Source organism: Euprymna scolopes, chromosome 9, assembly GCF_053919585.1.
Source record: "Euprymna scolopes isolate OS-2025 chromosome 9, ASM5391958v1, whole genome shotgun sequence".
Taxonomy (NCBI): Eukaryota; Metazoa; Mollusca; class Cephalopoda; order Sepiida; family Sepiolidae; genus Euprymna; species Euprymna scolopes.
In genome coordinates this window covers 161,261,853-161,270,045 of record NC_136490.1, presented here as the reverse complement: position 1 = coordinate 161,270,045, position 8,193 = coordinate 161,261,853, and the positions used below count along the sequence as shown (strand labels likewise).

General features: G+C 37.8%; 1 pseudogene; it reads left to right on the top strand.

Moving 5' to 3' along the window:
* Positions 1-6,025: 6,025 nt before the first annotated feature.
* Positions 6,026-6,143, top strand: LOC145285046 (5S ribosomal RNA; annotated as a pseudogene).
* Positions 6,144-8,193: the final 2,050 nt, after the last annotated feature.

The window sequence follows — 8,193 nt, the reverse complement described above, 5'->3', positions numbered from 1 at the left end:
CATTATGGTGGGTTGCATGATTTCCCCACTTCTTTTTGTTCTAGCCATGGAAATCATATTGCGTTGTGCAGCGAACACATTACGAGGAGTAACGACTTCTGAGCAGTTGATTCGTCCTCCATCTTTTATGAATGACATCACCATTCTTGTCCCATCCAAAAGTGATGTCGATGTCCTGCTGCAAAAATACTATGATCTCTTCACATGAGCGAGAATGAAGGCTAAGCCAAAGAAAAGTCGAAGTCTTTCGTTAGTCAGAGGATCTGTCAGAGAAATCTATTTTAATATTGGGGGAGATACGATCCCAACAGTTAGGGATATTCCAGTTAAAAGCCTTGGACGTAATTATTCAATCTCCTTGACTGATCGACATTGAGGTATTATTAGCTTACGAATAAAGGACATGAGAGGCATCACTCAAACCAATGAAGTTGGACTGGGCAGCACAAACGGCAAGTTATTCTCCAAAGAAGGTCCAAAAGGGAAAAGAGACCTAGTGATCGAAGAGGTGAGGATGTTTGAATAAGAGCCAAAATAGCCATTGCTATCACTCAGGCCAAACATTTTGCATGAATAAATTAGAATGACATCGAACAAATGAAATTACCGTAGAAATCTTTATTTGCCATGGAACCATTGGCAATATCATTTCTTATTCGCTCTACATACAATATTTTACCAAATGTGACCAATCTTAAATTATGTGTATATACTTATTCAGACCTGTGTTCTTTGTTTAGACGTGATCGAGGTACCTTGTGTCATGTACTATCTACATGCCCACAATCACTTCATTTGTACACATAACGACATAACAAGATGTTGAAAATAATTATTGAAATGTTGAAAACACAATGTGAGTCAAGGAAGCCATAATTCAGATTCACAAACGGTGAATGCACTGTAAGGAAAAAACTTCTTATGTAAAGCTGCTGAATGAAGTCAATAACTGGAAAATTTCTGTGGATCTCAAGACATCTTCTACGATTTTCAGTCGACATAATCTAAACAGAAAAGCAGCCAGACATTGTAGCATGGTCTGATTCAAACAAAAGTGTCCTCCTCATAGAATTGACAATCCCCTGGGAGGAGAACCAGAACGAGCAAACGAAAAACCAATATGAAACACTGCGTGCCAACTGCATGGAAAAAGGTTGGAGATTCTATGAGATTCCTATTGAGGTTAGCTGTTGAAGATTTCTAGGACACTCAGTTATTTCGTTTTTTACAAAAATAGGAATCATGGGCTGCAATCTCAAAGTTGCCTTGGATCGTCTTCAGAACACAACTCAATATGTGTCAAGCTGGATTTGGTCGAGAGCGAAAAGACTTCAGCATGACCAGATGTTATAATTTCTCCTTGTTGATCTGTTTTTGAATACCGTACCCGGTGGCAAAGGCTGCTGGTAGCATCAGGAGTGGTAGTACCGCCTTGAGCTACCGAAACTGGTTGGCGGCTGATAAGGGCAGGGTATCACACATGCTTTCACATATTGTGTGATAATATATATATGTGACCTTGTCTGTTTGCGCAACGGTCTCTACCAAACTTTTCATGCCAATTTTTGGTTAACAGATTTGAAACTTCTAGCTGGTTTTAGTAGCTGCTAAGAGGTCAAAATTGAAAAAAAAAATGGCACTTAAAAGGCATGAGTTGACTTAAAATGCTTTTATACGCATGCGCAAATATACATTTATACCTTTTACAACATTAAGTTTTTATATGCGTAAGGACAGATGGTAAGAAATAAGGTTTGGATAACTTTGTTTTCGTTTCAATTCTAGCTGATGACACCCAACTCGTATACATTTACTTTATATATAAGGTACTCATGCACTTGTTGATTTGTGCTGAAATAATAACGTTATTATTTAAAAAGCCATTTTTAACATGGAGAGGGAGGGTGTTTTGTACCTATTCTGTACTTTAACCTTATCTATCTTCTATCTATATCTATATATCTATAAAAACAGAGATGTGTGTGCCACAGACGATTTCTGATTGGTTAATCCAATAATCACATCTCCTAAAAAACTATGGTTTCTACGCTCTTACCTTTACCATAAAATATTATGGCTTTATTTATTGTCCATCTTGGAAGGGTTTAATTTTTTCATAACTTGTTATTTACAAATTAAAAAAATACGAAACTTACACAATCTAGCAATCCAACCTACGACATCACGGCCGCCATTCTGGTGCTAGCCGCAGACACGTACACACAACACGAAAACAATGTTTTGAAAATCTAGCAAAAATTAATTTTCCTGAAATTTTTCAATATTTAAAAATAAATTATGCCGGCTGATAAAATTTTAAAACTTCTTTTTAAAGCTAGAAAGATAAAATTTAAAAATACTTATTTTTATATAAAACGCGCGTTCACTCGTGGTCTTTTCATTTCGGGTTTGTATTACTGTACACATAGATTCGAAAAAGTTGTCAAAAAACAAATATATAACAAATAAATGTTATTAAAGGCAAGATAAGTTACTTTTCTACCAAACTGGATATATTTTTCGTGTTTTTATTCAATGTAACATATTTATTCAGCTCGAAAAACGGGTTTGTATTACTGTACACATAGATTCGAAAAAGTTGATAAGATACGAAACAATATGCATAATATAAACACAGCACGAAAACACGCGCACACACACTCATGTCCACTACCGTCCTTGGCTACATCACGTTGTTATGGCAACACGATAAACACACAGTAAATTTGATTTTCTTCATTTCTACGCAAATATTACGCAAATATAAATCATATAGAATATCTGTATGAATATAATTACACGTAATAGTTAAATAAAGATGATCATCGTATAAGAGAACCGAAAAAAAAAACTAATAGGGAATTAATTAAAAACGATAAAAAATATGCACATTAGCTAGATCTTTTGTAGATGAATGCAATTCCACGACTCATAAATAACAAAGTTGTATTTTCTTTTTAAATAAATAGAAAAAAGGGGTGTTGATAAGACTATCAATACACACAAAAAAATATAGATTTATTTTTGGGTAAAGTTCCCCCGGGTTTTCCTTTCACTTCAGTAAATAATGGTCTTTTGTTATATATATGGCGTACTATTATCCTTATATATATGATGTTTATGTTTATATATATATATAAGTGATAGTGTCTGTGTGTGTCTGTGCGTCTGTGTGCATTTCCCTACGCTAAAACTCTGTCAATTTTAAGCCTACAGATTCGAAATTTGATATACAGGGTACTGAGATTTGGGAAAATCGATGTGATAGGTTTTCGACAGAAATTTGGTGATTAACTGGTCAATATTCAACAATTTGACCTTTGAGAACTCTACCAAACTCCTCCTACAATTTAGGGTCTAAACACGTGATATTTTATATATAGATTCCTTGGACATGGATCTAACTTATTAACTTTACTTGATCCCTAAACAATAAATGTTAAGAGGTCATAATAGGGGTCAAAGTTTAAAAAAATTGACCTTTTTTTTTTTTTCCTCAGCATACACTTCAAAACACCTGGGCAACGCCGGGCACTGATTGTTAGTAATTGAATAAAAAACATAAAACTTTAATCAAACTTGGAAATACGGCTTAAAAAATAGCGCGGATCAGTAAGTACATTAGCACCATATATATATATATATATATATTTTTTTTTTACACAGTGATCACCACTTTTCAAGGCCCAGAAGCCACTCAGGGATTGCAAGTACATTAAGTTAGTGAGGAGATTTGCTGATGTGTTTACTTAAGGGGGCGGTTCATTAGGAATTTGTTAACATTTGACTTGAAGACATCCAAATTGTAGTCCGGAAGGAAGCAGGCAGACGGAACAGAGTTCCACAGGCGTGCAGTTCTAAGAAAGAAGCTTTGTTCATGGAATCCGCGTTTTGATTTAGGCACAGATATAGAGTGGGGGAAATTTTTCACAGTGGATTCAGCTAGACGGGTGTTTTTCGTGAAAGATTGGCGAGGGGGGACCAGAGATTGGAGTTCAGACGAACATCTGCCATGGACATAACGATAAAACAAGGACAGGCTCGCAACGTCTCTTCTGTGGGAGAGAGGTTGCAGGGTAGAGAAAAGGGCATCCCCCACTAAGCCACGAAGTCTATTTTGTACTCTGTCAAGGCAGGATAGGCTGTTTTTAGCAGCTCCTGCCCAGATATGGCAACAGTATTCCATCCTTGGACGTACTTGGCTTTTATATAGATAGAGAATTGCATCAGTAGTGAGATATCTTCTGGAGCGGTAGAAGGATCCCACCATCTTTCCAGCGACCTTGGCAACAGACTTGATGTACGTGTTCCATTTCAGATCAGGAGTAAAGGTTAAACCCAGAAGCTTGTCAAAACACGGAGCCTCACCCAGACGAGAGCCATCCATCACAATTGATGCCAGCTGGGGATCAGAGCGTTGATGATGTAAGGATAGGAGTTTGGTTTTGGATGCATTAAAGGTAACCAGCCACATCTTCCCCCACTGAACCACGCGCTCGAGATCAGAGGATAGAGAATCAGAGAGAACTTTGTCATTTACAGCCTTTGATGTATTGCCGTAGATGGTCGTGTCATCAGCATAGATGTCAACGAATGATTTAAGTATGTGCTTAGGGAGGTCATTGATGTAGATCAGGAAGAGAGTTGGGCCCAGGATTGACCCCTGGGGGACTCCAGCATTTATATTGCAGGCCTCCGATTTTTGTCCATCGACCACTACTCTTATGAGCCTATCGGAGAGAAATGAGTTAATGATTGAGAAAACATTTAGTGGAAATCTTGTGAAGTAGACCCTTATGCCATACCTTGTCAAAGGCCTTTGATATGTCAAGAGCAATTGCCCTAGAAAGACAGCCTTTGTCAAGAGATTCACTTATCCTGTGGGATATAACCGTCAGCACATCTGCGGTGGATCTTGCAGAGCGGAAACCATATTGTGTGTCACTAAGAAGGTTATTCCTGCTGAGGTGGTTGACTATTTCTCTATTTAATATGGATTCCAGCAACTTACTCATAACACACAGGAGACTTATAGGTCTGTATTAAGAGGGAGATGACTTATCACCTGAATTCTTAAATATAGGGCAAACTGAAGAGGTCTTCCAGGGAGTCGGAAAGCACTTCTCCTTAAGGCAGCGCTTAAATAGTTTCGTAAGTATGGGAGCAAGTTCTGGTTGAAGCTTTTTTAACACTATAATTGGGATGCCATCAGGGCCAGTTGCTTTACTGGAATCTAGGTTCTTTATTAGTTTGGCGACCTCCTGCACGGATATTTGTATGTTACCTAGCTTGTTCTGTGTTATAGGAGGAAATATGGGGAGTTGATGGCCTTCGTCGCATAGGGTAGAATTAGCTGCAAAGTTCTTTTACTTTTGAAATCGCCACTATATATTTGGTACAATATAATAATCAATAAGTATTTGATCTATAATGTTAAATACAAAATCTGCATGAATTAAAATATATTTAAGCGTATTTTACAACCAGGTACCCTGCTAATATCTCAATAAACAAGACATGATTCTCAGCTGACAGAAGAAGAATAGCAAATAGGAATGCACATGAAGAAACAGAGATAATTTTTTTTTTTTCCAATCCAATGTGCAACGTTTAGAAGAATTGGATTTTCCGCACATTTAAATGTGGAAATTTCTTTTACAAAGGTAAGACACTCTCAAAATACAAAATTAACAAAACCAGAAACACTTACGTTGGATATATTTTGTGATTCAATTTTCTGTTGCAGAAAACGTGTTTTCTATCTTGCTTTGAGCTGATAGAAGACTCGTTGTTCATCCTTCTGGACTTAGGCATATCAAAAAAGTCAAGTCTTGGTAGTTTGCAATTTAACTCATCGCAACAAAATGAAAAAGTTTGATAAAGTTTGATTTGTTTCCAAACAGGAAAAATTCAAAGATTCCATTTAAAAGAATAAACCAGAAAAGTTAGGAGTTCCTTTGAATAACCTTCTGCAGATAGGATGAATGGGAAAAATCTTCCCTTAAAATTGGATTCTTATCAAGACATATATGGCATAATCACGTCGACACAACCAGTTCTCGTCAGATCACCGAAGTTAAGCAACGTTGAGCCTGGTTAGTACCAGATGGGTGACCATTTGGGAATTCTAGGCGTTGTATGTGCTCTTCGTTTATCTCGGCATTTGTTTCCAGTTGTCCTGTACATACACTTCACTTGCCACTGGTACTTAATAATGTCGACTCGGGAGAGGTGTGGTTGGAGATTGCACACCTGTCATGAAAATTTCACCCGCAGGCACTGCTTCATGGGTATCTATAGTCTGTTAAAGACTGAAGGAGCCCTCTATATCAAGACAAAGACCAATATGTCTTATTCAAATGAAATTAGAATAGAAACCGATGTTTTTGCTGAAATGAATTTAGCACATAATTTCATGCCTGTGCAAAAGAAGATTAAATTCCCATGAGCCTTTGCTTTAGAATGGCCATCGTGCTTTTGACTAATGAATTTCAACAGATCTGGTGTTCAACTGCTCTCATGTAAAAAAATCACTTACTTTTTATATAATTGCACAAATTTTTCTTTTGTCTTTTGTGCCATAATTATAATTCTTTGATACAATATCAACACGTTTCAGTTATGAACTTCTGTAGATTATGCAATTGCATCTGTTTGGATATAAAGGCAGGTTGAGGTGGTAACCAAACCATCTTGAATCAGAATGGTAAGCCATTCACCAATCTTCTAAATCATGACCGACAGCCCCTATCAAATGCTCTTGACTGCCAAACAACTTCCCCCATACTTGAAGAGGTCGACAAAACTGCAGGCAAAGATAACATCCCTGCTGAGATCCTCAAACACAGAGCCTGTCATCAACCAGGTCAGGGACACTGAAATACTCCATCAAAACTGAGGCAACACTGACACCGTTTTTTAAGAATGGTGAGAGCGCTGCTCCAACAATTACCGTAGTATTAGTCTGATCGATGTATCTGCTAAAATATTCACTTTGATTCTTCAAAGGATTCAATCAGAATGTGTGCAAACCAAGATGATTTTTGTTCCAACTGTGGATGCATCAATCAAATCTTCAAACAGTGGCACAACCAGCAAATGACAATGTTTCATTTATTGTCCTACCTCCTAATTCAGGAATTTGGTAACCATTTGGCTAATTAAATAACTCGTGTGTTATTTTTTCTGCTCTTCATATCGACAATTTCTTGGTGAAGTTTGACACTTTTCCAAACTTCCATATACGTAATGCACTTTCTCGCAACTGCAAACGCACTTCTGATTGAACTTACTTCTTCAAAATCCAACTTTAAAATGAACATGCTCTCTGAAAAATCAACCCTCTTTTATCTCCAACCAGGAGCATCTCATCTGCATATCAGATGGTAACATTGCAGGCATATAAAGAGATAAAGCAGCCATTTTTATCTTTCTTCATTCATTTCGTTCCACGACCGACCCGTTGAATTATGCACACGTGCTAGTTAGGTAAGTCACGCGTTTCCCTACACTCTCCTTGCCATGATGCGACTGGAGCAGTTGATTACAAAGGAAAGGTTACAGAGCACAAGATTTTGGCTACATTGAAGCAGATCATATGCAACAAATAGAACTTGGTCTGTGCTCGTGTTGTCATCGTCGTCTTTTTCATATTGGCAACCGTCGATGGGGATGCAATTCTCTATCTATATAAGAGCCAAGTACGTCCAAAGATGGAGTACTGCTGCCACATCTGGGCAGGAGCTGCTAAAAATAGCCTATCCTGCCTTTGTGACACTTAAGTCACCCGTGTGTCGTCTAGTGGTGGAATGCTCCCCGATTGTTGGTCCTCGTGTCTTTTGATGAGAATGTCAGCGGCCAGTACCTGAAAGAGACTCGTCGAGCGTTTCTGCAATTATGCCCAACAAATTAAAAAAAAAAAGACAAGTCGATATTTGTTTTTTTATTTGTGATTCAAAATCCCTTGTTACAAAAAAAGGTTACAATCGTCGTTTCGTACTTCGCTAATAAGTTATGGACTGGCCGTTTGTTAACTGCAAAGTTATTTCTTTTTCAGTGAAAACTAAAAAGAACTAAGTGGCAGGGTCAATTGATGAGGTCGGCTTTTTCGCTCGTTCGAGCCCAGGGGAGCAGAATGTCTCTCGGTGTCTGTCGGTCTCAAAACTCGCTGCTTATATTGTGGGGGCGGGAGCT